Source organism: Stegodyphus dumicola, chromosome 10 (genome assembly GCF_044657685.1).
Source record: "Stegodyphus dumicola isolate Sdum_Otavi_A_Nest chromosome 10, ASM4465768v1".
In the NCBI taxonomy this organism is placed as follows: domain Eukaryota; kingdom Metazoa; phylum Arthropoda; class Arachnida; order Araneae; family Eresidae; genus Stegodyphus; species Stegodyphus dumicola.
Window position 1 is genome coordinate 33,748,018 of NC_140777.1, and position 7,286 is coordinate 33,755,303.

A 7,286-nucleotide genomic window follows, 5' to 3' on the forward strand; every position below is an offset into this window, starting at 1 on the left:
AAAACTATATATTAGTCTAAATATTTAATAAATCCGAAACAGTAAGTAAAGTAGCTACAGATTTTTTACTTCTTAATGAGATGAGTGTGCCTGGTGTTTCTTGGCAAGGTTCGCTATATTGGGTTCGAAATTAGTCAATTTTAACCGTAAATCCCCTCGAAGCTCCACATTTAATTTATTTCTGTTTTTAGTTAAAATTGAATTAACGTGACTGAAACCGGCTTCAACCATATACGAACTTGGAAACGCCAGCAAAAATGGCTGAGCCGTTTCGTAAAGTTTCACATATTTTTGCTTTATATTTATATTAGTCCAAAATTTATGTATTGTCAAATTTTTAATAAGCGTTTTTGCTTCAAGATCGGACAATAGTTCAGCAAGCTCATCTTGTATGTTGATGTCGACGTTATCAATTTGCGCCGAAAATGGCGCAATAATCCAATCAGGGATGTCGATGTTTTCCAAATCAACAAAGCGCAGTTTAAAATCGTCGCTTAATTTTTGGAGATTATTTGTATATATTTCCAAGTCTTCTTCTTTTATTTTTAATTGTTGCAGATTTGAAAAATACTTATAATCCTTACGTAGCAAGGAAGATTTAAGTAAATTTAATTTTACTTGGAAGCCTAACAGTATTGTCCGAGCTTGGATAATTGTTACATCTTTTCCTTGCAGTTTTGTTTGAACATCATTAAATTTTCCAAATAAGTCTGCTTAATAAAAAATATGGTTCTTACTGTTTTGGAGTTCATTGCTTAGAAGAGGATTTATTTCGTTCAGAAATTCTGTCGTAGAGTCAAATAAATTGACGAGCCGTTGCAAGCATACACCTCTAGACAACCATCTAACCTCGGTGTGCAGAAGTAATTGGTTAAATAACTCATTGTTTTCCTCACAAAGTTTGGCAAATAATCTTGATTTAAGAGGTTGAGCTTTAATTTGATTAATAGATTTAATACAGAACTGTAAAACTTCATGTAACTCAGATATTTTGCTACTAAGTTGTGTCTATGCAACACACAATGAATAGTACGAATACCAGGTACTTTTTCTTTGAGGCATGTAGCAAAACCTCGGTAACGCCCTACCATAGAAGGTGCGTCATCTGTGGCTACTGCTATTATATTTTCAAGCGGAATGTCATATGTATTTAAATATTCTTGTAAACATTTAAAAATTGTCACTCCCTTCCCATCGATTTCAAGATATTTAGCAAATAAAAATTCATCAATGACTTCTTTAATTTTACTGAAATATCTAACATACGCCATAAGAATAGCAAAAACGCCAAAAACAGATTCATCAAGTTGTATAGAGAACTTGCAATTTTTTAGCTCCGAAACTACTGTGTTTTATATTTCTTCGGCCATTTCGTCAATACGCCGTTTTACAGAATTTGCACTTAATGGCAAAGATTTTAAAACCTTAGTAGAGTCTTTTTTCATCACATTCTCAATGACGTCTTTAATTGCAGGTACTACAATTTCTTCTGCGATTGTGTGGGGTTTTCTCCTCTTTGCTATATTAAGCGAAATCTTGTACGAAGCAATTAACCCTCCTTCGTTTTCAGTTTCAGTACACTGTTTCATAAAACTTTTTAAGAGTTGGTCGACATGTGAAATTTTCTTTGAGTTTTTTGAAAAATTCTAATTCTTCATTTTTTTTTTTTTTTATCTGAATGAAGCCTTTCAAGATGATCTTTCATTTTTGACGGTTTCATGTATTCATTTCCAAAAGTTTTTTCGCATATAAGACACATAGGAATAGTTTCATTTGTCGGTGAACAAATAAATCCAAATTTTAAGTAATCCAATGAATAATACCGACATTTCTTTTTAGATACTGAAGCTGTCATTTTTAAATTAGTGTTCTGTAAATAAGTTAAAATTAAGTTGGTATATTATACTAATCCACATTATTAAAGCTTACTTTTCACAAGTAACAATAATTAAAATTGATATCAAAACTAAACGAATAGTTTTATAGAAACAATAACTATTTATCCAATGGTAGATATAATAATAGTAATAATGACACTACAAGCATTTAATACTGTTCACAATTCACAAAGATAGCTGAAAATGCATATATTTGCGTTTGTAGCATCCAGTGTAGAATTGGACAAGCGCACATATGCATCTGACTCATATGGTTTGCGATGGAGACAAAGGGCGGACCAACGACACGATGCGTAACTGCCGTATAAAAAAGAAAAGAACTATAACCACACACACATAACAAAGAAAACGGATTACTGAAGATTCCCTTCGCGCTTAATGCATAGAAAGCCAACGGCAGTGTCGTCGCTCGCCAAGTCTGCGCCAAAGGCTCCTAATTGGTTGATGGGTTCGCCAGCAAGAGACACGGATAAGCCTTAATTGCTCTTCTGGCTACATACTATGAGTCCTGCAAATTACAAACTGGTCACAAGGTCAAGTTGTGACGTCACGGTATACATACGAAAACCCATAAGGAAAAAAGGGGCAGATTGTTTTCTGATTTATTATTTTTTCTCTATAAAGAATATAATATTAAGTCAATTATAAAAATATTTTAAATTTTTACGTACGCAGTTAGATATGTGTGATTTGCGTATTAAGAACTGTTTTTTCAAAAAAAAAAAAAAAACGATCAGTTATGCCTCGTAGTAAACAGCGATCATCCGTTTGATCAAGTATCCGAGTTCGACAGAGGAAGGATAGTGGCCTACCGAGAGGGTGGATTATCTTTCAGGGTAATCGGAAGTCATGTTGGACGAAACCAAACAACTGTAATGCTGATATGTGACCGTTGGATGCAGGATAGTACGACGGACCGACGTGTTCGATCGCATCCACCTCAGTGCACCACTTCACGTGATGACAGGAACATTGTGCGCATGGCAATGACGGATCGATCAGTCACATCACGAACCATAGCACAACACATTCAGTCTGTAACGCATCATCCAGTGTCTGCGCGTACCATTCGACGCCGTTTACAGCAAAGTGGTCTGTCCGCAAGACGTCCATTGCTTCGTCTACCCTTGACACAGAACCACAGACGTCTCCGCCGCCAATGGTGCGATTAAAGAATGATTTGGACGGCAGAATGGAATGAAATTGTCTTTACTGACGAGTCACGTTTCTTTCTGCAACACCACGATGGTCGGATTCGAGTCTGCAGACACCGTTGAGAGAGGATGCTGAACAGCTGCGTTATGCACCGCCACAATGGTCCTGCACCGGGTATAGCCGGCCAAGGAAGCAGTCCAATCTGGCAATTGACGAAGAAGCCTTGGACAATGCGTGCCACGTGTGATCGCGCATTATCCTGTTGACATATGGCTGTGGTCAAGCCCTGAAGGTAAGGAAGGACAACTGGCTCCAACACCTCGGAGATGTAGCGCTGGCTTTTAAAGTACCGGCAATGCGTACTAGAGGAGTGCGAGAGTGATATCCAATACCGTCCCATACGCGTATTTCCAAACCCTACCCCATTTTTCGAATTTTTGACGTCATGGACAAATCGACTAGTTTCGCCTGGATGGTAATTCTTGAGCATGCGCTGAAGGGCGAGAAGTAACATAAATAGAACTTTGGCTTGCACTTGTAAACAGTATTAAGTATATTGTCTGAAAGTGCATTCGCTTATGTAATTGCATAATTTGACTGTTTCTGTAATAGGAAAACTTCATTCAGATAAAATTTATTTTAATTTTATTATTATCTGGTAATAGGATTATACGAAATGCTGAATACTCTTGGTACTATCATAATCTTCGCATAACCTTTCACATTGTATTTTGCGTTATCATTGTAAAATATATTGTATTATAAAGATTAAATTACTTTGTTAGAAATGTGAATGTTCTAACTTAATTTCAATAAAATATATTTCAATAAAAAAGTTCTCCATGTTAATTCAATAGCAAAATTATTTCTATTTCAGTGAGACATCCACTTTCAATGCTTATATAACAGAAAAATGTAACATAAGCATTTTAGCAGTTTTTAATATAAGCTAAAGATTTGCTGTACAATTTTATGTAAGAAACGTAATAATTTACTTTCATTCCTTTTAAATTGGCGTATTCGTTTCCAATAGATAACTGAAATTTTTGGCAAGTTACAGACTTAACTTGAACACACAGTATTCCTTTACTTAAAATATCAATTAATTGTTCTTTTTCATTTAGAGATACATTGGAATTGAAAATACCAAAGGCAAAATGGGTCACAGATCCAACCTAATTCCTTATTTGGAAATTTAAAAAAAAAAAATTCTGTCAGTTTTACCATATGTTGTTTTAAACAAGAAATCTGTATTATTTTCTTTAGTAAATTCTGAAAACCATGTTTCTGTTGTTTTTTTACAATTCTCTTTGCCAAAGTATTAGCTTAGTTTTAAAAGCTTCAATATTGGTGCTGATTATTAAAATGCTTAGGTTTTTTAGAAAATGTCTACTATGTAACTGAGTTTTCCTAATTAATCATTATTAATGAATGAATTTGCTGATGTATGTTTCTTTTCTTCCGAAAATATGTAAACTGTATTTCTCAAATCGAAAATATGTCTCGCTATTTTTCTGTGTGAAAACCAACTGACTTAATTTTCTTGGTAATAATGTCTCATATACAGAACTTATCTAATTACATTGCATTAAAAAGAGACAGCTCTTTAGGATTTTGCCTTTTAATGTAATTAATTGCAGTAATAACCCTGCAATATCATGTGCAATTCTTCATCAATTTGCAACAACAGCTTTTCTATGTATCATACAGTGATGGAATATTATATGGGGAGCAATTTTCATTATTAACCCTCTTAGTCCTTTATAATTACCTGTTAATGCTGCAGCATCATTGGTACAAACTGCGACACTGAGTGTCTAGGTAAGATTATTTGTTTCAAAATGTCTGTCAATAATTTCAAATATTTTCTCTCCAGTTGCTTTTCCTTTCCAAATATTACAACATAAAAAATATTCTATTGTGTCGTCTTCAAAAACGTATCTCAGATAAACGATGAATTGAGACATTTTTATAGCGTCGGTAGCTTCATCAAGTTTTATAGTAAAGATTGGATTTTGTATTCTATAGTGTCTGATATTACAGAAATTTGGTGAGAAACGGTATCTTTTTTTAATGCTATTGTTTTTAAATCATTACTATATTTTTCTGCATGCATAAATGATGTCATTTTAATTGCTGAAGGAAGAATGAGCGATTCTCCAATTGTATGAGGTTTTAAATTTTTTGCAATTAAATATGAAACTTTTAAGATGCCTGTAAATCTTCTCAGGAACTGTTGTATATTTTTTCAAAAATACATTTTAATTTTTCATGCTCTTAGCTCATTCCTTAAAAAAATTCTTCAGATATATTTACTTAATCTTTATGTTTAGTTTCTGAGGTACTTTCCGTTTCACTGGCGCAAATCTCGCCAAGCAGACTTTGTTGTCGACAACATACAATATACACATAAAAATTGTAACAAATGTTAGTTCTAAGAATTTTTTATTTTGAAGGCATAAACATTTTAATACCTTTTAAAATTTTGTAAAAAAGCCAATAAATAAAGACAATAAATTTGTGAAAAGACATTAAGAATTTATTATGTTTTCATGTTTCAACATCATGATTTGTCGGTTCGCATCACGTGATCTCATCTCGCGTAAACTACACTACAAAAATCTAATTCTCCCAGTAATTATCTACATTAATGACAAGTTAAATTTTAATTTGGAATGCAAGAATTATTTCAATTCGTACGAGTAGTTTATTCAGAAATTATGTAAAACCACAGTGCTTTACTTCGCTAGTCCATTCTCATTAGAATTGATGAATTTGACCCGTGATTTTGTCTTTTCTATATTTTCGCCTTCGGATGAGCGATGTGATTGTATTCTCATTGACTTAATTACCATGAATGGTCTTAGAGCATAAAATTTAACTATCTTGTACAAATTCTATGTAATTGGCTGCGACTTGTTTTGAAAATGAGGCGTAAAAGGTTGCCAATGAAGGTATTCTGTTTGGCATCAGTTGTACCATTGTTGGCAACTTTATCGTTTGCACCGGCAAAACGGAAAAGTACCGTTTCTAAATGTGTTTTTAATTTCGCAGGTTTCATACTTTCCATGTGCCAAGTTTTCACTGCATTTAACACACAATGGATATGCGCAGACACAATGGGAGTCTGCGCAGGTTGTCTGCCATGTTGTTTGGTGTTTTGAAGTGTGATTCTTAAATTGCTTATTTTACAGTGTGTTTTGATTTTTACTTGGTGAAAGTGCTCTGACATGATTGCTTACGAGTTCCCGTTTCTGAAAAAGTGCTACTTAGTGCATGATGTTGGATTTCTACAAGGTTTGAAGAAGTTTAAAATTTCAAGTCCACGTAGCAGCTCATTTGCATACGGTAGTGCTGTTTTCGGTCACTTTGGTATTAAAAGTCCGTGCAAATGGTATTTTTTTACCGTGCTTTTGATCTAAATGCTTGATTTTATGCTTGTACAAGTTTATGTTAAATTCTGGCTGCTATTTTAAAACTTTTGGATACTCTTAGTTACATGTTTCGAAGATAGGCTTAGCGTGGCTGCCAAGTGTTTATATTTTTGGATCTTTTGTTTTGCACTTGTAATTTTAGACCTTTGCCAGGTGATTAACATTTTTGAATTTTCTTATTACTAGAAGTAACTGCCCAACATTTGATGTTTCGAAGTATTGAGGAATTGTTTTAAGAAGTCTCATTGCAAGTTATTTGAATTATATTTAAAAAAAAAGAAAAATTTGGTGCTCCATCAACTGAAGACTTTTCGCCCGTTGAGGAAGAGATGAACCAATTTTGGTGCACCAAATTATAAGCTTTCTTGTCCGTTGGAAAACTTTTTGAATTCTTGCTCTAGAACTCTACTTTTTGCTTTAAAAATTATATTATCATTTATGCTGTAGGATTTTACTGTCTGTTTGAGTGTTTTGTATTATAGAAAGTTTTATTCAGTTTTAAGATATTGAACTCATGAAATTTTGATTTTATAATATAGTCCCCTTATCGTAGTGCTTTACCAAGATTTAAGAAGTGTAAAATATGTCTCTATTAACGAAAAAAGATAGTCTTAGTCAAAGTTATAGAGAACCCGAACAAGATTTTGGAAAGTCCGATATTTTAGGAGTAATTCAGGGTCTTTTCGACACTATTGAAACTATGAGAGATAAACGAATTGCCAAGAATATCATACATGATTTATCTTCTGGCCTGACATTTATTGCTAAATAGATAGAGAGATGTTCTACAAATGAAATT